The following is a 26,493-nucleotide window of genomic DNA, read 5'->3' as shown; positions in this document are numbered from 1 at the left end:
ATAGGGTAGGTTCACTGCGATGACTTTTCATGATTGGGATGAATGTGATAGGTGAAAGTTGTTAACGGTGCTTGTGAGTGATGTACAAATGCTGTGTGGCTCACAAAAATACAGCCATAGTGATTTATTTTGAGGTGCCACAAGAGGGAGCCTGCAACTTCCCAGTCTCTCCCAGACTTAAAAACACTTATTTATTAGTGTTTTTTACTTTAAAGTATTAAATTGAACTGAAAAGTATTAAGCCTTATATTTTCGGTAACGTGTATTAATTGCTTTGTAAAGTTATTGATGTGTTTTTCTAACACTGTACCATTTGCAAAAGAAAGTTTGTTTGATTTTATTGTTTTATGTAAAATATTTTTCCAACATTTTGATGGTAAAAATTATGTTTTTTTTATACTGATAGTAAAATGTTTTTCTAATATTACATCATTTTGTGACCATTTTGTTTGTAAGAAATTATGTTATCATAATATTAGTAACGTGTTTTTCTAACATTACAACATTTTGTAACATTTTGTTTGTGAGAAATTATGTTTTTTTTATCATGTTAGTAACATGTTTTTCTAATATTACATCATTTTGTGACCATTGTGTTTGTAAGAAATTATGTTTTTTATAATATTAGTAAAGGGTTTTTCTAACATCACAACATTTTGTAACATTTTGTTGGTAAGAAATTATGTTTTTTATAATGTTAGTAACATGTTTTTCAAACATTACTACATTTTGTTACCATTTTTGTAATGTTTGAGACCTGTTTTTCTAAAATTACAACATGTTGTGACCATTTTTGTCATGCCGGTGCCTTGTTTTTCAAATATTACAACAGTTGGTAGCATCTACAGTATTTGGTAAAGCAAGTCATGTGCATGCATGTGCATGTCGTCGAGAATAAAAAAAAAAACGCTTAAAAATCAGCTTATACCAGGGTCTGCATATCCGACAGGCTGTCTCTGCGTGTCAAACAAATGAAAAGAGGCAGAAAAAAGCAATTGTGTGAATATAACCACACCAGGCGCGCATGCATTGTGGACCTTTTCGAGTATTATTAAGCCATTTCAGCACACTGTCAAAACCAATAATAGAGCGTCAATCCCAAAGTGCTATGTAACAAAAGGCAAGACGATAATTAGAGCAATTTCATGTGCTTTACATAAGCCATGTGGAAGTATTAGTGCAATTACAGATATAGCATAGAGGGAATCAAATTAAATGGTTGCTACACATGTATATAAACTTAGCACATGTAACAGGTTTTTTTTCAGGTGATCTGCTGCTGAATGTTAGTAGGGTTTTATAATCTAAGCTGAAAGGCACCGTTTGTAATGTTAATGTGTATATCATTACATTATAACGCAGCACACGCTGTGAGTTCACAGTATGCAACACTACAACGACCATGTGTGTTTGTGATCGGGCCCAGTTCGTCCTCAAAGGACAATGTTTGAGTTGTAAAACAACGCTCTGCTTCAGGTCACATTTGATTTTTACACTACAATCACAAAGAACAAGTTAAAAGAAAATAAAAGAACAGGTAGTGTGAGAGGAAAGCAAACATCCCCCTCTAATGAGAAGACAGACAAGGCTCTATAAGATGAAAAGTAATGACGCCGTCCTTGTGAGTTTATTCTCTCCAAATCTGTTATTAGCTGCAGCAGGAAGGGACTGACACAGATGGCGGGGACTCTTTAGTCTTCTTTAATCATCCATAATAAGACACAGACACAAAATGATGTCGAACCTTCCAGTGTTCCCGTATTCTCGTATCATAAATGAGAGACGTGTTCTGAAAACGCACCCTGCTGAACGAGCTACAGTGTCTCGCCAGTCTAATCTGTATTTGTGGTGCATTGTCATGTTCGGGAGCTGATGTCAGCTGAAACATGTCGAGTCTTTTCCCTTCTTGTACACAAGGTCCAACGTGGCGCTAAAGAACGACTCAGCTTAGATTTCACGACCTTTGGATCTGTTACGACTGAAACGACAGTTTATCACATCAATGTGCAACGCAAAGAGCGCGTTGGGTGCGCATGCGCGAACTGAATTCACCAAGCAGAAAAAACATTTCAACAACAGAAGAAGAAGTAGTCGCCAAGGATAGTCATCTGAGCCTCGACCTGGTGAAACTCGAACCACCTGACACCCACCGTTTGGTAGGAGTGCGGCCTATTCCCTGCGTCCAGACTTGTACCGCCACCTGATGGTGAAGTCAGATACTACCTACAGGACCTTGACGCACAAGTACATCAGGGTCCACGATATGCAACGCAACATACAACACGATATCTGCTCCTGGTCTCTTTCTTCTGTCTCTACCTCTTCCCTCGCTTGTCCTTTCTCTTCCCCCTTTCTGTCCCCTACCTCTCCTCTGTTCCCCATTTTTGCTTTCACCCCAATCGGTCGAGGCAGATGGCTGCACATCTGGTTCTGTGAGAGATTTCTTCCTGTTTTTTTCTCTCCACTGATGCCTAGTGATTGCTCATTGTGTGAATTGTTGGGTTTCTCTTGTCTATGTACAGGGCCTTGATATAATGCAGCCTTTTTCAAACTGTGGGGCGGGCCCCCCTGGGGGGGGGGGGCGTGGAGATTTTCCAGGGGGGGGCGCAAGTTCTGTTTTTTAGTCCTAACTAAAGTTTAGCAGGTGGAACTTTTGGTCTCGCTGTGACCCGGACTCAATTAAGTGACGTACCACAACAAAATCCACACTGGTGACAAGGTTTGGATTATAGAGAAGTTTCTGACAGGGGCAAAAACTGTGCATTGTTTCGGAAACTAACAACAACAAGCCAACGTCTGCCGAACGGAACAATGATTCACGACGACCAAAACCCAAGACGAGAAAATGCCACCAAAGACCTCTCTGTGTGTCTCAAAACATTGGCAGGGGACAACATTTGTATTGCAAAAAAAAACTGTTATTTGCACAGCCACTTATTGATATTGTTAATGTATTCTTTGTTATCCAAATGTATTTATGGTTTAAAAAATGACACTATTATAGTTACAATTGCACATTTTATATTTTACGAATATACGAAGCAATATTGAGGTTATTTGCATTGCTAAAGCAAAAATGTTATTTGTACAACAGATTATTGAAAGAAAAGTGAAATGTTTCTTCTAATATTGATTCAATAAATGTTATACTTGACACAGTCGCGGGGCCCCCGGGAAATGTCTTCCTCCAAAGGGGGGCCCTATACAAATAAAATTGAATTGAATGTGCGCGGAAGTATACCACGGCCTTTTAGGCGACCACAGACATAACAGACTTCACAGTGATACCTGACCCGACCCGGTCATCATAACCGATGTTGCTGCTGGCTGACCACGGGGCAGGAGAAGCAAATAAACATTTGTGTCCCATGTGGTGTGATTGATACTTGAGGAGTTGGGTTGAGAGAAGTGGACAAAAAAAATCGGACCATCAATCTCTCAAGGAGAACTTGAGGTAACCTCAACACTCCTCTGTCACTCCACTATATTGTACTTTTGTACATGCAGAGTTGCTTGTGCTCTCATTCGTCAACATCACTGATGTGATGGAACACATACAGTAGTAGAGGGTGGAAAAAAAAAATATAAAAAGCCAGACTTTCTGTTTGGAGGTCGAGGTAATTTACTATGACACAATGCAGTGTGCAAAACAAACGATTTCTGGGGGCTGATGGATCTCAACACCCTTTGTGTGTTGGATCAGGCTTCGATCGTGCTTCGGTCTGACCTCGGCATAACAAAAGACTTTTGTATTTCATCAATCTGATTATTTAGTAATTGTCAGTATTACTGTTTTTCAACCCATCCTCAGTGTAGCAGACATTAGTTTTCATGTTTTGTCTGTGTACAGGCGAGAGAGGGAGAGGTTTAACTCTTCAATTGAGCTAAGTGCTCTGCTTGAATGAATAGTTCACTATTGGTAAACTTCCAGTATTGGTTCCGGTTAATAACTCCCATGTGACCTGCAGTATATTTTTTTATCAGCAGTCCAGTAGCCCAATAAATAACTTCACCATTCAAACATCATTTTCATTTCCTGCCACAGGCAAAGCAAGAACCCGTGTGGCCTTTGAATGAACATGAAGAGAAAAATACTAAATGTTAAAATCTGTCACTAAACATAGACTCTTTTTACAGACTCTGCCAATATCAACACAATACTGTTTGGCCTGTTTATTTGAAAGCCGCGTGTCATTGTGTTGTGTATTTGTAGAAACAAGGTCGTTGTTACCCAACCTGAAACTCTGTCATCTATTGTCCTGTCTGGAGAGCCTGCTGTTCAGAGAGTGACTGTGACTATCAGCTTCATGTACAATAATCCAATGAGATATCACTTAAGCAGATGAAAAAGAGGGAATGCTACAAAAAGCAAAAGAGAGTAAATGGATGTATACGCTTGTATCTTTGTAAATTAACCAAATGAAGTGTGTCCACCTCCACTACTCTAGGTGGCGTTATGTCCCCCATTTGCTTGCTAGTATTAGGTGTTTGCTGGTTGACGACAACAGCTGATAACTGGTAATGTCTTTGTTACCACCCATTAACTTCGAAATAGCTTAATTCTTTAAGGTGACAGAGCATAAATTCGGTCTCGCTGGCCCCCTGCAGAACCTGGCATTGAAATGGACCAAATACCAGATGTCAATGCATGTGGTGAAGTGGTATCCGTTCGCCATCTGTTGTCTTAGTCTTCTATGTACTGCCTTCTTCTATTATTTCCTGGTCAAAGTCCAGGGGTGGGATCTGTTCCCCCCGACAGCATCCAGATGTGGGCACTTCGAGCAATGATGTGGCACTGCCGGCTTCAATCTGGCCCACAGAAAATGGATGCGAGAGTATGAAATGGCAAATGTGGCCTGAATATCCTCAAAAAAAAATAATGTAGGCCTATTTTTGGCAAATTATGTGGTGCGCTTTCTTGGCAACGTGCAATCTGGATGTCACCCTAAAGTGGGTCATCTCAGAAATACAATACAAACAAAATGAGGGCCACCTTTGGAAAAGATGTGGCACAATCACTGACATGAGGCAAAGCAGTGGCCCAGATCCAGCAAACGGGCAAGGACTGCCTGAGTGCCATTTTGCCAGACCAAAAATCTGGGCCCAGGCTGGCTTGAGTTGAAGTGAACGGCAGTAATTCGACTCACGACTCAGTCGAGCTACCATGTTAACAAGTATTTTCAGAGTCCAGTTTTACTTTGGACTAAAATAATTTATTTCTCCTTCTCACGTCATGTAATCTTAAAGCAACTGAGGCAGCTATAGAGGGAGAGTCTCTCAGGAGCCTTCAGCTGCACAGCCTTGTACACATCAAACAAAACCACTGGCTATAATTTCACACCGACAGGGAGATAAATGTGAGTCTGCATGAGCTGCACGGACGACATTGACCAAGAAAATATAATGAAAGAAAGGGATGAGTAAAGAAAGAGAAACAGATGCACGTACCCAAGGAACACCGTGTGTTTCTTTTTGTCCTTATTCCAACTGACCTCTCTGAAAGTGGATTTATGTCTCCGTCAGAACAAGGTGAGCAAAGTGTTCAGTCAGGCAGTACAAGGCGGGCAGTATTTTGATACCAGCTGTGAGTGTTCACGCCACATAAAGGGTCTGTTTTAGACTCTATTGCCAGACTGGCTTTCATATGTTCATGTGGATATTTCACTGGTTTTGTCCCGTTGTAAAAACATGTTTCCTTTTCAGTTCACATTTGATTTTTTTTAAACAAACCACAAGCACAGTTTTCTATCCAGGAGAAAACACCCCACCGCCATTTTACCAGCCCCACATTTCAAGCTAAATAATTGATAACGCTGAGGAGGCAGTTTCAAGGTTTTAAAAGAAGTCAAGTTGCAATATTGTAATTGTATATAGACCAGTGGGGAGTGTGTTAAGGAGAAATAGTGGAAAACTAAACAGACAAAGCATTTAGATTTTTAAAAAGGCGATTTTATGGCTCATTCTGGAGTTTGATAAACACAGTCATTTGTTTCAATGGTAAATGCTGAAAGTCCTGGAAGAAAAATGGGCGTTTGCGTTGTGCCTGCATCAACAAAAAAGTCTTTACAAGGAAATAAATGAGTCCAGAGTAGTAGGAGGTCGAAGGAGTTGGGTTTTTCTATGGCCAATGCTGATGTTATTTGTTATTTCTGGGGCTTATGTCAGATCTTTTGGTGTAGTGTTAGTGCTCTTGCCTTTGCAGCAAGAAGACCCGAGTTGGAACAAGGGCCTTTCTGCTTGGAGTGTGCATGTTCTCCCTGTGTGTGTGTTTTCTCCAGGTTCTCCAGCTTCCTCCCACAGTCCAAAAAAATGCAATGTGGGGATTAAGTAAATGGGTTATACAGTATGTGGCCCTGTGATGGACTGGCCAACTGTCCAGGGTGTACCCCCGCCTATCACCCTATGTTAGCTGAGACTGGCACAGCACCGGCAGGGTGGGGCGGGCAGGGTACACCGACAGGTCGCCAGTCCACTGGAGGGTCACATAGAGACAAACAAACATTCACTCTCACATTCACACCTATGGCCTATTTCATGTGTCCAGTTAACCTTTGCATGTTTGTGGACTGTGGGAGGAAGCCAGAAAACCTGGAGAAAACCCACATAGGCAACAGTGCTAACCACTACTGCTGGTGCTAATCCCAACTGACACAGGGCCAAAGGCAGCAAACGCCTTGGACAGACAAACGCATTTACATATTTTAAACAGAAATGATGTTACATGTCATCTAGCAGACGCTTTTATCCAAAGCGACTTAGAATGAGTGCATTTGGGTACAAACAACTTTTTTTTAACATTTTTTAAATGTGAAAACTTACATGTGCAAGTGAAAATCAGGGGGAAAAAACAATGCCGGTTACTTACCAAAAAATCTGCCTCTACACCAGATCATTAAGGAGTATAAACTGTATATCAATAAACTGAAACAATAATCAGCAGTTTCTGTAGGCTCACTGTGTAAAAGCATAGAGATTGAACACGTGTGTGGAAATCCATCACTGTGAGGTGCGTTCATTCTATTTTACTTGTCATATGATTACAGTAATAAGAGCACATTATGGTCTGATAAATCTAGGCGGCGTTATGGCTGTATACCCCGAGTCTCATTAACACCTGTGTGAGATTGCCAATTTGGCACAACAGCCAAACTCGTTTAGTCTTCATTATGACTTCACACACACAAGAGGGATGTGGGAGAAACACATGATGGTGGTCTGAGGTCGTATGAGCTGAGGTACAGGAGGCACTAAAACAAACAAACTAACCAATAAAACAAAAAATATTTATAAGATGAAGTTACCGGTGAAGAAACAGAACCTGCTAAGTAAGTACTTTTCAAGTTTGCCAACCATTCTTCAGTGTATTGTGTTTTTGTGTCAGTTTTCCTCTTACTTTTGCTGTAAATTAGGAAAAGCCAAATCCTTACAATTGACTAAAGTCAAACACAATCAGCTGTCTCACTTCTCTCACCCCCCCGGCGTCCTCCGTCTTATCTCCTGCACACCGTGACATAAAGTCAGTCAGTGAGCACAGCGTGTGAATCCATCTCCCACAAAACGGGAGAAAGAGGAAATAAATAGAGTGGAAAAAAATGGGTGGATTAAAGAGGAAAAGGAGCCAGGGAGCATGAGGTGTTGAGAGACAGGAACCTGGAGCTGGTTTTGTCAGCTGCTCTTCCTTATCGCTCACAGGTCAAAGAGCCAGATGGACAAAAAGGGAGACAAGAACAAAAACAGCGAGCGGGTGTCGAGACAGACGGAGGTGATAGGGCTGCATGTGATATAACACGGGGAGACAGGAAAAGCACCTGGACAGTAAAAGGTACATGTGTAGAATTTAAGATTTTATTTTTGGAACTCGTGTTTGGTGAATTTGTGTTTGCCTCAATGACACACTTTGATCTCCAGCAGTTTTAATTTAAAACAAATTGAGCCATGGAGGATGAATCTGTGTATTAAAAATGAAAAAATGTGAATTATTTTACTTAATCTAAAGCATGTCCTAATTTTAATTGTGCAGGCCCTCACATGCTGCCAGCAGGTGGCGCTATGCCCTTGACTCAGTTTTCATGTGCTGATGATTTATGGCCAGGTCTCTTGTGTTACATATAAAGTTTTGAGCCGATCGGTCAATGTGTGGCGAAGTTACAGGGCATGTCCTGGTCTGTGGCGAATGGTCGCAATTCACCAAAATTCCGATGATTGCTGTGGCCACGCCCTTTTGAATCTGCGAGACCTTTTGATTTGATTTGATTTAAAGACCTTCTTTGATGCGTAGAAATTGACCCGTTATTTTATGTTGGTGCGATTATCCTGTTCATTTTCGGAACGCGCAAATCGCTATTCAAAATGGCCGACCTCCTGTTGAGGTGAGGCGATGGTCACAATGACTTTTTTGTTCGTCTCGGGCTGTGACACGTGTACACCAAGTTTTGTGAAATTTGGTGCAACTTAGTTTCAGGTTTGTCCTACCGGGTTTCACCTTTTGGGGGCACAACTGAGCCATTTTGCACCACTTTTACCCATTCCCCTTTTTTATAAAACATTTTATTGCCAGTTCTGATTTGCACGCCAATTTTCGTCCACTTTCACCAACGTTTAAATGATCATTTGACGTCCTTGACATCTTTTAATAGGAGATAGATTTTTGGCATTTGGAAGTTTATGGCTGAAACGCATCAAACCACTTTTTTCTCCGATTGGTAAAAAAGTGTTACGTAATCACAGAGAACTCAAAAGGATGAGCAAAAAAAAAAAAAAAAGCATTGATTGCAAACAGCTTGGGAGAATCTTTTTGAGCAAAGACATCAATTATAATGACAGCAATTATGTAAAGTCACTTTATTTCCCCATTTCTGGGCATGCAGCACACTGCCTCAAAAAGATACAGTGATTTTCAGAGAGTGGCTGTAAAACACTGCACTGCTACAACAGTGAAGGAGAGCTGCAGAAAGAAGCCTTATACAGTGTGTTGTACAATGGAGGCGGGGAACCTCTTTTTTTTTTTCTATCAAGGGCCATTTAAATTTTTATAACATCCTCCGAGGGCCATGCTAAATTATTGAACATATATATCACACTAACTTTTCTAATACGAAGGCGAGAACTGCCTGTGGACCTGCTTTGGTGAGGTATCTGATGTCTGGTGTCATATCGTATTATTGATGATGCCGCTACCAAGTGGTTTTTCCAGGTTTGGGTCAATCGTTCTCTCAGCTCATGCCTCCTGAGAATGAGTTCAGTACAAAAGCCTTGCAATATTAACCAAAAAGAAAAAGAAAAAAACATATTGTGATTATTTTTGCAGTTGCAGTTGAACATATTTTCTCTTACTGAAGAGTAATATTTAAAAAAAAATAAAAATAAAAGAAGCAAATGGGACCAGGTAGTTGGTGTAGTGATTAGCACATAATTAATCGATTACTAAAGGAATCGTCAACTATTTTGATCATCGATTCGTCGGTTTGAAGTTTTTTCATGATTAAAAACAAGGCTTCTGGTTGTTTTAGCTTCTTAAATGTGAATATATTCTCCGTTCCTTTGCTCCATTTAACAAAGAAATCATTAAAAGTGAATCATTTTGGTTTGTGGACAAAACAGGACATTGGAGAACATCGTCATTTCCGGATTTGACAAACACTGAGCGTCATTTTTTAAACGTTTTCTGACACTTTATAGACTAAACGATTGCTCGATAAATTGAGGAAATAATCGACGGATGAATCGATTATGAAATGAATGTCAGCTCACGACCCTCGTGTGGAGGATAAAGCGGTAGAAGGTGGATGGATAGCGAGCCTCTAAATGAACGAGATACTTAGAGAGCTTGGTTTAATGGAAGCAAATGTGTCTGTCTGGCTTGTTTAGTTTAATCCAGTAACACTTAAGTTTTTGGTAATTACTTACTTAGGCTAAAAAGATACACTACTTGTATCTTAATCAAATAATTGCAATGCCATTCAATTTGGATACTTGACTTGTTCATAATGCAATTTTGATTATATAGCAATTAGTTGTGCCGCCCTATTCTGAACTTTCCATGTCATAATTACTAGTTTCACCCTTAAAAGAAACAACTGTCACAGCAAGGGTAGCAGCAGAGAGTAGCTCAAAGCATCCAGATGATGGTGACTTTTTAGTTTTACATCATAAAAAAAAGCTCCAACATATAGAATAAACACCGTGCCATGAACGATGTATCGCTTTTCAGCCAAAATATACCAGGATATGACTCTTTTGTCCGTATCACCCCAGCCCTACGAGACACACACACACACACAGTCATGATCACAGTTGTTTCGGTGTGACGCGCTGTTGCTTAGTTACACCTTGAAGGGACATAGTTTCATAGCATCACCAGCTCATGTGGTCAACAGTCTCACACGTTTGAAAACCTCCCGGAAAATGCAAAGCAACGACGTTTGATCCACAATTATTTATATAAAGGAGCTGAACGTCGATCACTTTGCTTTGATCTAATTGCACACATTTTCCAAGGCTCTCTCTCGCTCTCGCTCTCGCACTCATTTGAATTATCCGTGCTATTAAAGTGAGTATTAAAGGCACTGGAGGTTTTGTTTGTTCTATTTCATGCTACATTATCTGTGAAATAAAATGTGTTTTCTGTGAAAATGCTGTAATCCTATTATATTTGTTAAAAAAACCAAACTGTGAGCTGATAAACGGCTGCAGTAGTGCTTTCCCTCATCATTCACTCACACTCACTTATATTCTGAGTATTTGCAATGTTGTGATGAAAAAAAAAGGAATCCTACTGCTCATGGTGTTTTGTATTCAACTCAACCTCATTCCTTCCATCCTCAAGAGTCAAAATCAAAGTAGTCATCATCATACTGATGAGACCGACTGTCCTTCCATTTCCAGAGAGGTGGAAGTTGACCTCGGCCTCAGGTCAGCGTCAGGCTTCACGCGTCGTCCTCCACCTTGCGACGGAGCCTCCCCTTGCGTCCCGTTTTACTCCCGACCAAAAAAAATTGCCACTCGCTCTCTTCCACGTTTAACCCCGCGACCTCGCTGTCACTCTCAAAGTCCGAGGAAGTAGCAAGAGACCACGTCACGGTTTACATTGTTCTTTAATGCCTCAGGGGAGAGGGCAAACCTTTGCTCTCCTGTCTTCTGCAAGGTCAGAGACGGACGGTACAGTCGAGAGAGAGGGAACAAAAACCTAGGAATTCCTTTTTTATTGAGCTTTCATCCTCAACATGGCTCTTTAATTCACTTTAACAGATGACCTGGAGTGAAATATTCATGAGGGTTTGTGTGTAAATGCAAGTTTGAGAGTACTGTTGAATTGTAGATTAGTTTAAAAAGGACTTAAACCAGCGTTCATCTAAAGATGAACGCAAGAATAATTCTAAAAGAAGAACGCTGGCGTATGTTTTCTAACAATACTATGAATGTGACATAGCGTTGCTTTAAAAACCCTTTTAGTTCATTTGTTTGCTGTTATTTGCTAATGGATATTGTTGTTTTTATCGGGCAATATCTGTGCCACATGTTTCCATGGAGTCCAAGATACATACAGCTGCGTTTAGTTCTTCATGCATCGGTTCCCCCAGAATGATGTACCTTTGAATTACAACTGGAAACCCCTCTCCATGTTATGACAATCTCCTGAAAGTGTCACATGTGAGAAGACCGACCATTTTCTTCTTCAAAAAAAAATCACCTCGTCCACCACCGTCCGTGTGTATCAATACAAAATCTCAGCTCTCTCGGCTGAGCCAGTTTCTCTAAACAGTTTTCCGACATAACACCCCAGGAGTGTATGCAATAACCGCGCCGATGCTATCATTCTCCCGAGCAGATGGAGTGGCTTTTCCATTTTATATCACCGGCTTATCCTGAGAAAATCGTTTACTCAAAGCATTACGCCGAGATGATATACCAGGCAACCAATGCCATCTTGTGCGTTTGACAAAGGAGCTCGTAAAAAAAAAAAAAAAAAAAAAAACGTGACCAATGGCAGATTGTTAAAGGGAATGACTTTTCCTGAAGAAATAAAAGGGTTTTTGTTTTTTGTTTTTTTCGTTTCACCAGTGCAAACAGAAGTGGTGAAAGAGATTTTGGTGTGAGAAATGGCGGTGTCATGAAAGGAAGGTCTCAGAAACAGTCTGGATCACATCGTATTAAGAAGTGAGAATTTAGCTCTTCGAAGACATAATCTCCACTCTGTGATCCAATTCCCACACACGCCATCTCACATTTTTTGACTATAGAGAAGATCTGAAGACGGATTTGACTTTTTGCCAACGTGAGAACTGAACTGGGTCATGTCTGAGATTTAAAGTTCATCTCCTGGATGCCACTAATTTCCCATTAAAGAACAAAAAAAAAATCCCCTTGTGGCCTTCAAACGGCTTAGAGGTAACGCCACACCTTTGTCTCTTACAGTATTCCCCCTTTGCAAATTACCGCTACCTTTTATTCTCCCACCCACCTGTCAACACACAATCTCTTTTTCCAGCGCCAAGAAAACTTCAGAGAGCATTGCTGATCGCAAATAGGGAGTCGTCCAATTTTTTAAGCAACAGACAGCGGAAAATGAGCACTTGCAGTCTTAGGTAGTCTGAAAGTGCCAAGTGAATATGCAAAAAGCCTCAATGAATTAACAATTTTCGAGAGTGTGGAATAACTTGGTATGTGGTTTTTTTTTCGGGTTTTTAATGTGATACGTTTTCGAAGGGAATGGAATATGCGAGCGCCGTATTTCAAGGAGGAATTGGATCAAATTCAGATCAAAACGTCAAGTCTCGAGGGATTCGCTCAACACAGGGAATGAGCTTCTTCCCCCCCCCCCCCCAGAGCACAAATATAAATGCAGATGCCTCTTCATCCTGACACGCCATTAGATGTGGTTGAAGAGGAGGAAGATGACAAGGACAGCGCTCATAACCTAGCCCCATTCACACTAGTTTCTTTTTTCCTTCTATGAATGCAAACAAAAGTTTTCAGAAACTGATAACGCACGCAGCAACGATTAGTAATAAAAGGTTTCCACAATGACTGTCTCTCCAACTCCCAAACAGCTCTTCTGACATTATCGCTACGCCGTAATCGGTCGAGGTCGCGGCTTTCAGTTCATCCCACGGGCGGCCGTGAGTCACCGCCAGTCAACTCACAACTCGTCATTTTGCTCGTCTCTCGGCCGAGGATGGAGCTGGGGGTCGTTTCGTTTAACGGCTCATGCAGTCTGGGAAAAAGGTAAAAGGTCAACAAACGCGCAGAGGCCCCCGATGTCCTTATTAAGTGTATGACAAGGCAAAGCTGATGTTTTTAATTTTTACAGCACTTCACTCCATCTTAAGTGATAATCTTTAGGGTCATTTATTCCCACTGCATTCTAGCCTGTAGTAATATCTTCAAAAAAATACTCTGTATTATTAAAACCCAAATAAACACAGGCTCCTTGAAGCCCTGTGTGTAGCTGGTGTGTAATGAGAAACGCCAGAGCTGTGCACCAACAGCATATGTAGACCCCGAGGGTCACGCTTAATCCGCGATGTTCCTACATTATACTCCTCTGTCTGAACGCACACGTGTGCGTGCGTGTGACATTCACAAGCTTGATGAGCGGCTAAAAGGGACACGTTACACGGAAACGCACGCATAATTTCACTCACCCTTCCCAGGGTTTGTTTGCTGTAGAAGATAGAAGCCTTGTACAAAGAGAATCAGTGAGGGTGGCTGGAGGGACCGCACTGCTCCGTTCACGTCTTCACAAACATCATTAGGGCGGCCGGTATTGATTTTGAATTTTATTCCTTTTCACACCAGTTTATTTCTCGAAGACCTCATAGTTTGAGCTCCGGTGATCAATACCGTACTACTGGAACAAACACTGTCTTCGCTCAAAAAAATCACAAACAAACTCGACGACACAAGCAACGAGCCAGTAATGAACGGGAGCCAAAGTAGAAAGTAAGATAAAGTGGCAGATTAGTTTCTGAGGACTTGGTGGTGCCAGTGAAGGAATATTGAGCAGAAAGAGCACATATCTGATTTACATTCATCATGTTGCCAGCACCGTGTCTCCAAATGAATGCTAATGTAGGTCTTTGTCTGCTGGATGTGTGAATGGGGATGTGACTCTTTCCACCGTAACTTTATACAGTGACAATATTGTGGCGACGTGTTTAGAGGCTGCTGTGCCTCAAAGGGGTCAAAAGAAAAATCAATTACTCCAATTTCAACTACTATTTACAATCCGCTCTTCCTGTTATTCTTAATTTGTTTTCATTTCACCTGCTTTGTCATTTTCTGATTATTCCCACTAGGCCTCTCTCCGTCATTTTCTACTCAGACTCGGTCCCAACCGATAAGTTCCTGCTTTCTAACGGCGTTTTGCATTATTTTAAATGGAAATGAACTCTGAACAAACAAGCCAATTCAGGTATGCAAAGAGCAACACACCTGAAATTGCATAGCACGTGACTATCAATGCCCACAGGAAGCAATTTGCTTATTTGCATTTGGTTACATAGTTGCAGAAAAAACCTAAAAAATAAGAACTAGCTTTGGGGGGAAAAGAAAGAGTAAGATTTATTAGTTCAGACGTTGAGGTGGAACTGTTAGTTAAGGTTATGTAAATCAAATGATCCGAGAGAAAACTCGACGCCGCGCCTCCTCTGAGCTCCGTTTTCCAACCTTGGGGAAATCTGACCTCGAATGGGAGCCTTTGGCCAATCAATGCAGAGATTGCCTGGGTTCATCCGTCACATATAAAACATGATGAGAGAGCCCCAGAGCAGAAAGCCTCAATCTGAGAATCTTAATATTTTAATGACCTGGGGATGAGAGTCCACAATCAACAATGTCTCTACCAATGGTTAGAGACACAATAGCCTGGCTAATGCCATCTCGATGTCCTTTGAGACTGTGTCTTGTTTTCCAGAGGTGTGACCAACAGACATGGATGAAAATGCCTCTATACGCAATTGGACAGACCAACAACTTATCAGACCAATGAACTGCATGACGTATGCAGAGCAACAGAAAAGAGGTTGCTTCTCTGTCATCGTCGCGTTAAACCCACCGCTAGCGCGTTACCTTTTTTAGGAGATTTCTGAAGTTGGCCAAAACGGTATCCTTGGCAGCTTTGTCTACAGAGTGAAATCAAATCACTGGCTGGGATCACCCAGGCTAGAAAAACTAGCATTCATCACTAAAACTGTATGCAAAAATGGACATGGTCTTCTAGTTTCAAAACTAAACCGCAGGAAGCAGGATGGAAACATCAGTTAGCCACCAGGTGGAAACTTGCAAAAAAGAAAACTGTTTGAATGGAAGTCTATAGGAAAAATAGTCTACTTTTCACTAGATTTATAACATCAGTAAACATTTCCCTTGAGAGTTAGCGGTCGCAATCGCTAGTTTCAGGCCTTTTTCAATTGCACATGACGTCAGTTTTGTAATTAAATTCCATTTAGCGGAAAACAGGAAAACATTAAACACTGTCCAATAGTGTCCAATAGACCCTGGTTGCAGGTGATGCCTTTGAGTCAAGACCTGGTAACAAAGACAATGTTGGTGGTAGCATTACACTGACTCTTCAGATTAAAACTCCATTGCAGTTTTCCAAAAATCTCTTTAGCGGGTATAAATCCTGAAGTGGTGTGTTGTTTTTTTTAATTGAATGTATAAGTTTGACTGTACACTCAAACTGAGATGGAAGAGGACAAGGTATGTGAAGGTGAAAGGAAGTGAAAAAACATTGAAACCCCACTTTCATCGATCGTTTTCGGGTGATATACATAAGGTTAAGAAAGATAGTGAGCAAGATGGATGAGCTCTCTAGATCTCGGGATAAAGCACTGTGCAAATATTAGCAATGCAGTCGTGTCCGCTTCAGAGAGAAGCCTCTGGGAGGATACCACACACTCCACAGCTCCACTGGCAATGGCAGGATGAAAGAGTCAAGACTGTATTTTAATCAAACTTCAAGATCCCAGACAAAACAGCCTTCAAAGGGAACAATGAAGTGTGTTTTTTATGTGGATCCATGGAAAAAATATTTGATGATGCTCAAAGATGTTCAAAGCTTTTTTTGTCTCTTCATATCTGCCAGATGTGCAAAAGCTCTCTTTAGTGTAAATCTGTAAAGAAATTTGCATTTGGCACAATCAAACTTTTCTTATTTTTGCTCTCAAGTAGAGTTTAATCAAAAGAACCTGCAAGGGGACTTAAGAAATGTGCATGGTTCCTCTATTTCATTCATTCACCAGGTGCAGTGGGTGAGGAATGACAACTTATATAAACACGCTGCCATTGGAAATCTATGGGGAACTCAATACCTTGCATTGTTCAAAAGCCTTTAATGAATATAAAAAGTGTGGTGAAAAAAATTGAGGGTGAGTCACTCATAACTTTGAAAGGGACAAACATAATGGAGGAATTATGGGTAATGGACTGAAATGCAAGGCATTCATTCAGATGAATATTTGAGTGCCGGCCTGATTTCGACATTTTCATTTCTCATACTACATTTCTCCACTTGTAATGTCAGAAATGATAATAATCTTAAGGCAGACTGGACTTTTTTTTTTTACAATCACAAATTCAGTCAAGGCTGCAATTGAAGTGTTCTATCTTTTTTTTTCTATGCCAATTTTAAAGAAGTAAACATGCATGTTGGAAACTATTCATGTCTTAAACTCGTAGTACTCGGTGGACAGAGAACTGAAGGAAAAATGAAGTCTGAAAAAGAAAAAATAATTGTAATTACATGGTTTCCCAAAATTGATGAGCCCTGTAATAATGAGCCGAGGTCTGGTAAGTTTTATGAAAGAAAGACATTGAGCATCCACACACAGCTTTGTCATCTTTAGCACTATCACAATGATTGTTCACAGGACACATTAAAGGATCTTTGTGATTTAAGGTCCAGCAATAATTCTGCATTGTGCACCATCTGATATGAGTTTTACCTGGTCATTGTGTGGAAAGCTCATCTCCTTTCAATGCAAGCACGGAAATACCAAACTCATATCAGAGAGGCCATGTAAAAAAACAAACAAACAAGTGAGCTAAATTTGGCTCCGAGGTTTCATATATTTTTTGCTCGCAACCAACTTTTTCATCACTTTGGAGCCCACTTGCTTTGCCCCCTCTGGATTGTGATGAGTTCCGTCCAAGACGTGTGTGATTCATTCAGACCCATCACTGCAACCTCTTCAAAACTCATATCTTCACCACATCTCATCCGTGTCTAACGTGCTAACCTTCCCTAGTCCTCTCTTGGCGTTGGGACAAACAAGATAGAATTTCAAATAAAAAAAACATTTCTTTATTCATCACTTCTTTTTGTGCCGTTTCCAGCTAGTGCAACGTTATCAGTGTGAGAATTTCACACCATTGGTTTAAAGAGATTTGAGATTTATTTTATCATGCCAAAAACCTAAGATTATAAGATCACCCAACTTTGATTTATTCTTCCTATGAAGAAGTCCTCCTGTTTGAGTTGACTACTGTTGACGTGATACAAACATCTAGGGGCCTTGTTAGGTCTTCACTGAAGTGTAGCGTTTCAGATGAAGGAAGGACCTTCCTGTCAAGAGAAAGTCTGCACACTTCTGCAAGATTTTTTACAAGATGAGATCTCTCTGTTATTCTGGCCCTGTTTACCATGCGCACAGAGAACAAAAATCTACAAAGTGAGTCGAAAAATTAATAAAACATCCCCCATGTAGGCTGATCGCAACACTGTCAAGCCACTACTTTATGAATTAAAATAGAGAGGAAAGGGAAACTGTGATAATGTGTTTGTGTAGTGTGGCAACAAAAACAAGTGGGAGTATCGGAATGACAGTCTCACTGTGTTAACCTACACGATGCAAACATCACACTGGGACAAATGTGCAGAGCAAACAGAGGACTCATAGTCTCTCACGTACACTTACAGGCTGCAGTGGCGGTTTCACAGTCCAAATCTGATATACCGCAGCCATTATCTAATAAAACATAGGCATCAGAGATGATACATATAAGCTCTTATGTGCCTGTAGAAGTGGACACCAGAGAGCACATATAATCCCTGACACCGCAGCTGGAATAGGCACTATGTGTGGCTACCAGTTAAATGGAAAACAGAGGAGGGGTTTTCATGTGTGTACAAATAATCATTTCAATTTTTGATATTTTCTTTGAGTGAAATGCTGAATATCAGGCTTTCTTTCTCTAGTTCTTTATATTGCTTATGTTAAACTCTACTGATGTCTGTGTAGATTCTCATCCATGTAGGTCATAGTTCTTCATAGTTCTCTAAAGGTCACTGATTCAGTAGCTAAAAGGTATAAAGACGTTTACGCTGTCATACATGAGGATTCTCCAGAGAATCCTCTTTGGGGAAACATCTTCATATGTCCTACATTGGGTCACATGCCTTCAGTCATCTCCAACATTGGATGAAACATCTTCAAACATCCCCTACATTGAATGAAATGTCTCCAGCTATCGCATACATTTCCTGGATTGGATGGAATGTCTTTGTAAGTTAACTACTTAAATGAAAAGACTTTCAATGTGTCCATTCATTGAGGACATTATATCTAATGTAGAAGATGGTTAAAGACATTTCATTTAAATGTCTACTTCATAACAACTTTAAACGTCTCTTACATTGGATGAAACATCTTCAAAAATCTCGATATCGCAATATCTGGTGTTATAAAACAGATTAAACCGGTCCATCCTCAGATTTAAGAAGCAGCAGAAACCAGCAAATGTCTAGACTATTGTAGGCGGTATAACTGCACCTCACTACTGTACACTGTGAAGTGGACCTTTGTGGCAAAGGGAGCCAAGGAATGACATATAATTGCAGTCATCTGTTGGATTCTAAGCCACAATGCTGCAAGCAGATGGCACACACCCCAGCCTGCTGAAGTACTCAATCACCTCATTAGACAAGTACTTCCACCTAATGTGCTTATAATGGAACACATGGCTGATTTGTTCGAAGGATATGTTCTGCTGGATGTGGCTGCTTCAACACCCGGGTTTTCCACTAACAGCCAAAAGTCAATGTATAATTGCATATATCCAACTCTCGGACATAATTCAAATATAATTCAATTTGGTTGGCTCATGTGAATCAACAAATTGTGTGTGTGTGTGTGAGAGAGAGAGAGAGAGAGTGAGAGGGAGGGAGAGAGAGAGAGAAAAGCGAGAGTGTGACAGCAAGGATTAAAGTGTGGCTGATAAGTGAATCATTTAATCCCTGGCTCGGAGACAGCTGGTTCTGCAGAGAGCTGAAACACAACTTCTGTCTGGTGAGGAGAGAGGGACAGAGAGAGCCAGAGAGGAGGGAGCAAAAGAACTAGTAGCTCTCCCTCTCTCTCCTAGGTCTTCAGCACTAAGTGACCTAGACATGATTGGTTAATGGAGGCTACCATTCGTTCAGTCCTGTTAAATAAGGAGCAGTGAAGGAATAGGATTGAGAGATTGAGGGACAGCTGGGAAAAGAGGTAACTGGACGGAAAAGGCTGCAGGAGCAGCTGGAAGTAAATGGTGAAGACACCAACACAGCACAATGTAATGTAAAGACTCTGAAGCTGTACACGCTGTTCAAAGTGAAATAAATGCAAACCAAATTTATCATACGTGTTATAGATGTGGTGTGGAGGAGGGCTTGTTTCTGCATTGCACCTGGTCATGGACAAAGCTCAATACCTTTTCTGAATGACTTTAGTGACATCATGACAAAACTCACAGGTTTTAATTTCCCATTGGATCAACAAATGTGCCTCTTAGGGGAATTTAAAACCACTGGCATGCATTTAAGGAACTTCCAGAAGAGGTTTCCAGACATAGCTTTGGAGCTCAGGAAGTGCATAGCAGTGACCTGGAAGTCTGATTCCCGTCTCCCCCCTACAGTAGCTAGATGTTTTTTTGGAAATGAACAGCTGCATCCCACTTGAAAAAAATCACATACAATCTAAGAAATGAATATGACAGTTTTCTGGCAGCCATGTGTTGATACTTTACTGACACCATTGTCAGATTTTGTATAAAAAGTGTTAATGGATAAATACACCATTGGTTGTCGGGATACACCAGGATTATTTACATTGCCTCTCGTACGTTTTTTTATTTATTCTATTTTTATTTTCTTATTAGGGCCTGAGCATGAATGGCAGGGGCCTAAACGGCTCCTGGCACGAATTTGTGCAAGGAATCTATTGTTATCCTTCAGATTATTATTATTATAATATCTCTGGCTTTCCAGTTATTTTTGAGGGGGTTGACGTACATAAAAACTCTTGAAACTTTGCATGGAGGTCAGGTCTGGTGAAAATGCGATATTGGCATAGGGCTCCGACCCGTGCGTTGTACCAGAGCTATGTAGCCCCCCCCCCCCCCCATTGTCACTCAGCCTCTTTTTAAGAACACATTAACCTTTTCACCTGAACAATGCTGACAGTCAACAGTCAACCAGCCGCAGATTATCTCCACCTTGCCCTTTAGTGAAATGACTGTCAAACAATCATTCAAACTTTGTTTTTATAGCACCTTTCATACAAGGCAATGCAACCCTAAAATGCTAGACAGGATAAAAGCATCGTCAAGGAAAACAATCCACCACCTATTACTGTTATTTTTAAGTTTCTACAATGATCAACATAATGTTTACACAGAGGATTCAAAGGCAAACAAGATATTAACTTAACTCCACTACGTATTTGGTTCTTTTGGTAGTTATTTCTACAAGAATATTCATGGTTAAACATAAACTGCCAAGCCTCAATAATAATTTTCATTCATAACACTTTAATATTGACATTTTAGGGATTAATTATGGTGTTGAATTGTCTGTATCAGTATAGACACTGGGCCCCCAAAAACGCCCATACTCCTCAGCCTGAGCTGTCATTTTTCTTCACAGAGCAATTAAAAAGTGGAACAAAGAGGAAACAGAAGCACAGTCAGGCCGCGCTGTGTGGCAGCACTATCGACATTTCCCCACAAATCCATGGAAAACGTTAAATGTGTTGTTTCCAGGTGTAAATGCCCACCAAATGTGTAACATAAACTGCAACTTGTTAAACTAGCCATAAAGTCCTTTCGCGCTGTACGCCAACGGTCATAACATGTTTCCATGAGGCAGTGTTTAAGTGTTTTATTAGAAAAACCTGAGGTCTTTTGTGTTCCCTCTTTCACAATTTCCAGCCATTAAAAAAAAAGAATGTTCCTGCCATTGAGAATTTTACTTTTAATGCTCAGTAAATATTTAGCAGTAGATATGTTTTCCTGTTCCGGTCATGTGAAAATAAACAAGTTAAAATAATTTTAATTAATTGTGTTTTATTCTTCTGATAAAAAAGAGGGAAAAATAATGGGGTCCAAACATTACATAGCAAAATAAAGTAATGTATTTAACACTGTATCTTATTTACACCAGTTTCCTCTAAATCCATCATCTTCTAACAAGCATTTATTTCCATTTCTTGACGTTTCTTTCAATTTCTAATTGTGAATCGAGGGTGTTTTAGATGTTTCACCTAAATTTGGAGAGGTCTGAAGATGTTTCATCCAATGTAGGACACATTGAAAGTCTTTTCACTGAAGTAATTGACTTATAAAGACGTTCCATCCCATTCAGGAAATGTAGGAGATGACTGGAGACATTTCATTCAACGTAGGTGATGTTTGAAGATGTTTCGTCCAATGTTGGAGATGACTGAAGACATGTAGTAAAATCTGTTTTGATTCGCGTCTAAGCTTGTATTGGTTCATTTTAATTTGCTTGTGGTTCCATCAAAGTTTGGAGCACAACACTAACACGGCAAAGGTGTCAGTCTCTAAGCACAGTGTGTCAAGACTGCTGTGGACCTTTGAAGATTATTGGACAAAACTATGCACAAAAATCACACTCTGTGTAAGCCCGAGAGGGTTTTTACATGGAGTGCACACAGTGAGGAAAGAAACCCAAGTCATCTCCAGTTCAGAGACAAACAAAGTGATGGCTTTTGGAGCCAATTAGGACTGGTCCCTGTAACTAGAATTTATTCTATAACAGGCAGAAGATTCAGTGGCCGCACTCTATGGGAGGAAAAAAAAAAAAAAGAAGAAGCCCCCTTTGAAGTTCCCCACTCTGTGGGAGGTAATGTGGCATGGCGCTCAGCCAAAGCCCACAAACACGAGGATTGAATAACGCCTGTCCACTGTCCCCGCTGTGGCATTTACCCCATACGCCACAGTAAAGGAGAAATATGCACAGTCACACACACATTAATGATCGTACACACAAACGCGCCGATCCGTTCAGCCGCCGCGTGCGAAGCCCTCGTTCTAAAAGTTAGACCAAACTTTTGAGTTTGTGTCCGAGAGGGTGAATGCGTGATTGGATTGGAGGTGTCACAGTCCAAACAAATCCACTGAACTAAGACAAATGTGTTTCTTTCTCCATTTAGTTATGCTTAAATCTTCACGAGCTCACATTGCATTACGGCAAAGTTATGAGAGTCTGTCGGCTTCTAAAGAAGTTGAAAGGAATATATATATATATATGCAGTATATGAGTGTATTTATGGACCTTGTATGTAATTTATAGGCCTGAGGGTTTAGCTATGAGGCCAGTGTATGACAACACACTGAGAACTGGTGGCAACTGGTCTGAAATGCACAGATGCACAACCCAAGTTTTCTCCCATGGTTGTGTGAGAACCACAAAAGACAAGTCATTTACCTGGATTGTACTTATTTCACCCATGGCATATGTTTTTATTTGATTATAATTCACTTTTTTTTGCTTCAATTCTTTTTCAGCTGTGCCTTTTTCCCCCCCCAAAAAAAAACAACCCAAATAGTATGTGACTCTAAGGCTCAAGGTTTGCTCCTGAGTTAACTGTGCATTGAAACTCTATTGACAGATAACAACAACCAAGGAAATCACTTTTTTGCTTTTCCATTAGGGATAGAACCTGGTGCTTTTTGGTACCAAGCGAGCTGAGCCGATACTAAAATGTGACGTAAACAGCCTATCGGTGTACTGATTGGTCAGAGAGTGTCGTCACTGGAAGAGTCACGATTCCGTCCGACACAGAAATCAAACCAAACAATGCCGAACTCTAGATCAGTTAAAAGGCTTAAAAAATCCTGAAAACGTGCGTTAATCTCCAACATTTAGCAAAGAAAATGTCTAACATGTCAATATTTAGTCTGGTACATTTAGCGACAGCACTGCTGACTGATACCAAACTGAGTAGAGTCGAGCCGAGTCGTGCTAGAACTGCAGAGTGGAAAAGCAACAATAGTGTCAAGCTCCTCCGTGCAAACTTCTCATCCCTGCACGACTTCAAACTTCGGCGTATTTTCACCTCGCAGCCTGCAAAAAAAAAAAAACACCCAACAACCTCCCATCGCCTCGTACAGTGTAGAGCTACTGAACAAAAAAGATAATCAAACAAAGAACAGCACAAAGTGCACAAACACATACATACACGGCTCCCAGCTCTGAAAACTACAACACGTACTTGGTGGTGAGCAGTTTTTGTGACAATAAAGACTAATCTGAGGAACAAGGAGAGGTTACAGAAGAGGAAAAGAAGCAAGCTATTGTGTGTGTGTACAGCACCTGCAGAAAGCAGACACAAGCCCACTTGATGTGTGCTGTTTCATTAGGGAGAAAGAAGCCAGAGAGAGAGAGTGTGTACTGGACTCACAGCAATAAAAGCGCTCGGTGCAGAGAAATGACAGCCCCGCTGTGGATCAGCTGATTCCTCCACAGCCACAGACACCGAAAGCTGCAGCAGGGACTTCACACAGCAAGAGAGTCCAACTTCACAGGGCGGAATTGAGCAAAAACGAGGTGTAGAGGGAGCCCGCTCGGTTTGCAATTTGACACGAAGCGCAGCCTGGAAATTGGGTCAAAGTTCAGACCGTGGCAAATACTTCACGCTGTGCTCCACACTGAGACACCAAGCTCGTTCGTGTGTACGAATGAATTCATTTTATGGCCTCATTATTACCAAGTCTTTCTTCCTCAAGTGCTGATGAAACCATATGTGTTTGTACTTTTTACCTCTTCAGGGAACCTTGTCTGGCATAAACGCTGACTTTGTCAGGACCAGTAGTCCTCATGGGGACCAAAGCCTGGTCTGAATGAAGCAGAACCTCATTTCTGAGGAACTAGTTAAGTTTGGGGATAAGATTTACATTGTGGTTAAGATATGGTGAGGCATTAACTGGGTATGGTTAAGGTTATGGATGAGGCAGTGTTGAGACTGTTCGGATGAGTGGAGACCAAATGTAGAATCCTTAAAAGTATAGCTGCGCCAACGTGTGTGTGTGTGTTTTCAACTCATCTCCAGTAGACAACGCCATGATGCTGTATGGTAATGAGACGCTTTACAGGGACTGCACAGCCCAGCTGCCTGGCTCAGTGTGAAACTGTACCTCATGACAGTTCCGGCCAGCAGTGGGGGAGAGAAATATGAATCGAGCTCATCTTACACTTATGACCGTCAGGTGGTCGGTTAAGGTTAAGGACTGTTGATGTACGCAGAGGGTAAAGCAACATGTGCACAGCTGAAGTAATATATTTACATTTTACGGTCATGTTATGTCGACGCAGGGCAGAGACACGATGCTACCCAGTTAAGTTCTGGCTTTATATTTGACGACAAACCCAAAAAATGAATACAACTGGCACAAGAAAACCTCTGGCATGAATGATCACTGATAATGATCACGCAATAATAGTAACATCTCTAAAACAATAAAGAAATATCAAATGAACGCACACACCGACTGAATGCAAAGGCCCACCAAGGTTTGTGTGACGTAAATTTCATCAGAGGTTCATTTCTGGGTTGGTCTGCCTGGACTCTGCATGGACAAATGTAAGCACACGTCTCGCTAGAGTGTGCATGGACCGTATGTGCCGAATGCACATGCTCTTAGTGACACAACTCTTTAGTGTCCCTTTAATGGCACACTCATTTGGTGTCATTTATTGTCATTACACATTATCATTATGGTGAGGTTACATGAAGAAGTCTACTGGTACCCTTGCGTGTGCGACGCCACGCTCAAAGAATACAAGGACATACAAAACGGAGCGAACTCCTCGTGAGAAAATGCAGATGGAATAATAGATTACAATAATAGAATACTCATCGCGTGGAATGCTAGACCCTTGTTTAAGTAGAAAGTTAACTGCGGGCACGTACGTGTATGTGGAAATACGAAGCGGCTCTCTGCAGACGTGGAACTCGGTAAATTTGACCTGGTCCTAAAAATATAATCCAATGTGTGCTGCCATCTTGTGGTGGGGATGTCATTTGGGGGTCAGCACAGCTCACTATCAAGTTTCACGCAACATCAATACACCCACAATTGTCATTCATGACGTTTCGCCCCCATTTTCGTACACTAAACCACAATTAGAGCTGCAACTAATGATTATTTTCATAACCGATTAATCTGTCGATTATTTTCTCGATTAATCGTTTGGTGTTCAGAATATCAGAAAACCTTGGAAAAAAAAATGTGGATCAGTGTTCGTCAAACCTGGAAATGATGATGTTCTCAAATGTCTTGTTTTGTCCACAAACCAAAATGATTCACTTTTAATGATTTATTTGTTATCCAGAGCAAAGAAATGAAGAAAATATTCACATTTAAGAAGCTTAAACAATCAGAATTCTTGTTTTAATAATCAAACCGATTATTCGATTATCAAAATAGTTGTCGATTAATTGAGTAATCGATTAATAACCGATTCATCAATTAATCGTTTCAGCTCTGACCACAATAAATGTAAAGTATACGCAAATGCAACTTGTAAGTATGAATGAAAAACAAAAGATCCTCACAAACCTGCTCACTGTTGTAACCTTAGGCAGGAATTCATTATCTAAACAAATCTGCTGGAGGGAAGAGCAGAGGACGAACAACAGTAAAGACTCACGCTGAGCCCGTGTTCATGGGACACTGACAGAGAGAGCCAGATTAAGCAGAGAGAGAAAACCCTATGCACTACACTCCTGGAATATAATGAATATGGGTTTTCTTTTTATCACACAGCCACAATCTGATAGAAGAAGTCGGGGGAGTGTGTGGAGAAACCGTGGAAGTCTAAGTCATATAATTAAGTGTATAGAGGGCTTGTGTTTACTTCAGTGGTGCTTCAGAGAAGAGTATGTCTGCAGTACAGAGTGATACATAAGTGTACCTTCATTCAAATGTTATATATATTAAATAAAAACACACTTTCATACAGAAAGATGCTTACAGCACATTCAGAAATACTTGGTGCATGTATTATCTTTGAAATAATGCACAGATAAAGCAGATATTTTTTTTCTCGAAGGTAATATTTATTGACGATTAACCTTATTTTAGGTGATTAATCACTGAAAACGTCTACAGAATCTGGTCTAACTGCCTTGCTGCACTGCACTCTTAGTTACTACAGTCTTAGTTCAATTCTGTGCCTACATCGATGCAGTGACTAAGCAACCATGGATTACA

The 26,493-nt window shown here is 40.7% G+C and overlaps 1 protein-coding gene across 2 annotated transcripts in view; it reads right to left on the bottom strand.

The window, feature by feature from the left end:
* LOC131446692 (matrix metalloproteinase-17-like) overlaps window positions 1–26,493 on the bottom strand; it is an 84,635-nt gene that overhangs the window by 44,377 nt on the left and 13,765 nt on the right. The window contains exon 1 of one of the 2 annotated variants that reach the window (XM_058618093.1): window positions 23,682–23,786. The exons of the other annotated variant lie outside the window; for it this stretch is intronic. The gene's annotated coding sequence lies outside the window, so the exon portion shown is untranslated. Of the gene's footprint in view, window positions 1–23,681; window positions 23,787–26,493 lie in introns of those variants that run through there. 2 annotated transcript variants of the gene reach the window in all.

Source organism: Solea solea, chromosome 19 (genome assembly GCF_958295425.1).
Source record: "Solea solea chromosome 19, fSolSol10.1, whole genome shotgun sequence".
NCBI classification, from domain to species: domain Eukaryota; kingdom Metazoa; phylum Chordata; class Actinopteri; order Pleuronectiformes; family Soleidae; genus Solea; species Solea solea.
This window is presented reverse-complemented; position numbering and strand designations above follow the sequence as displayed.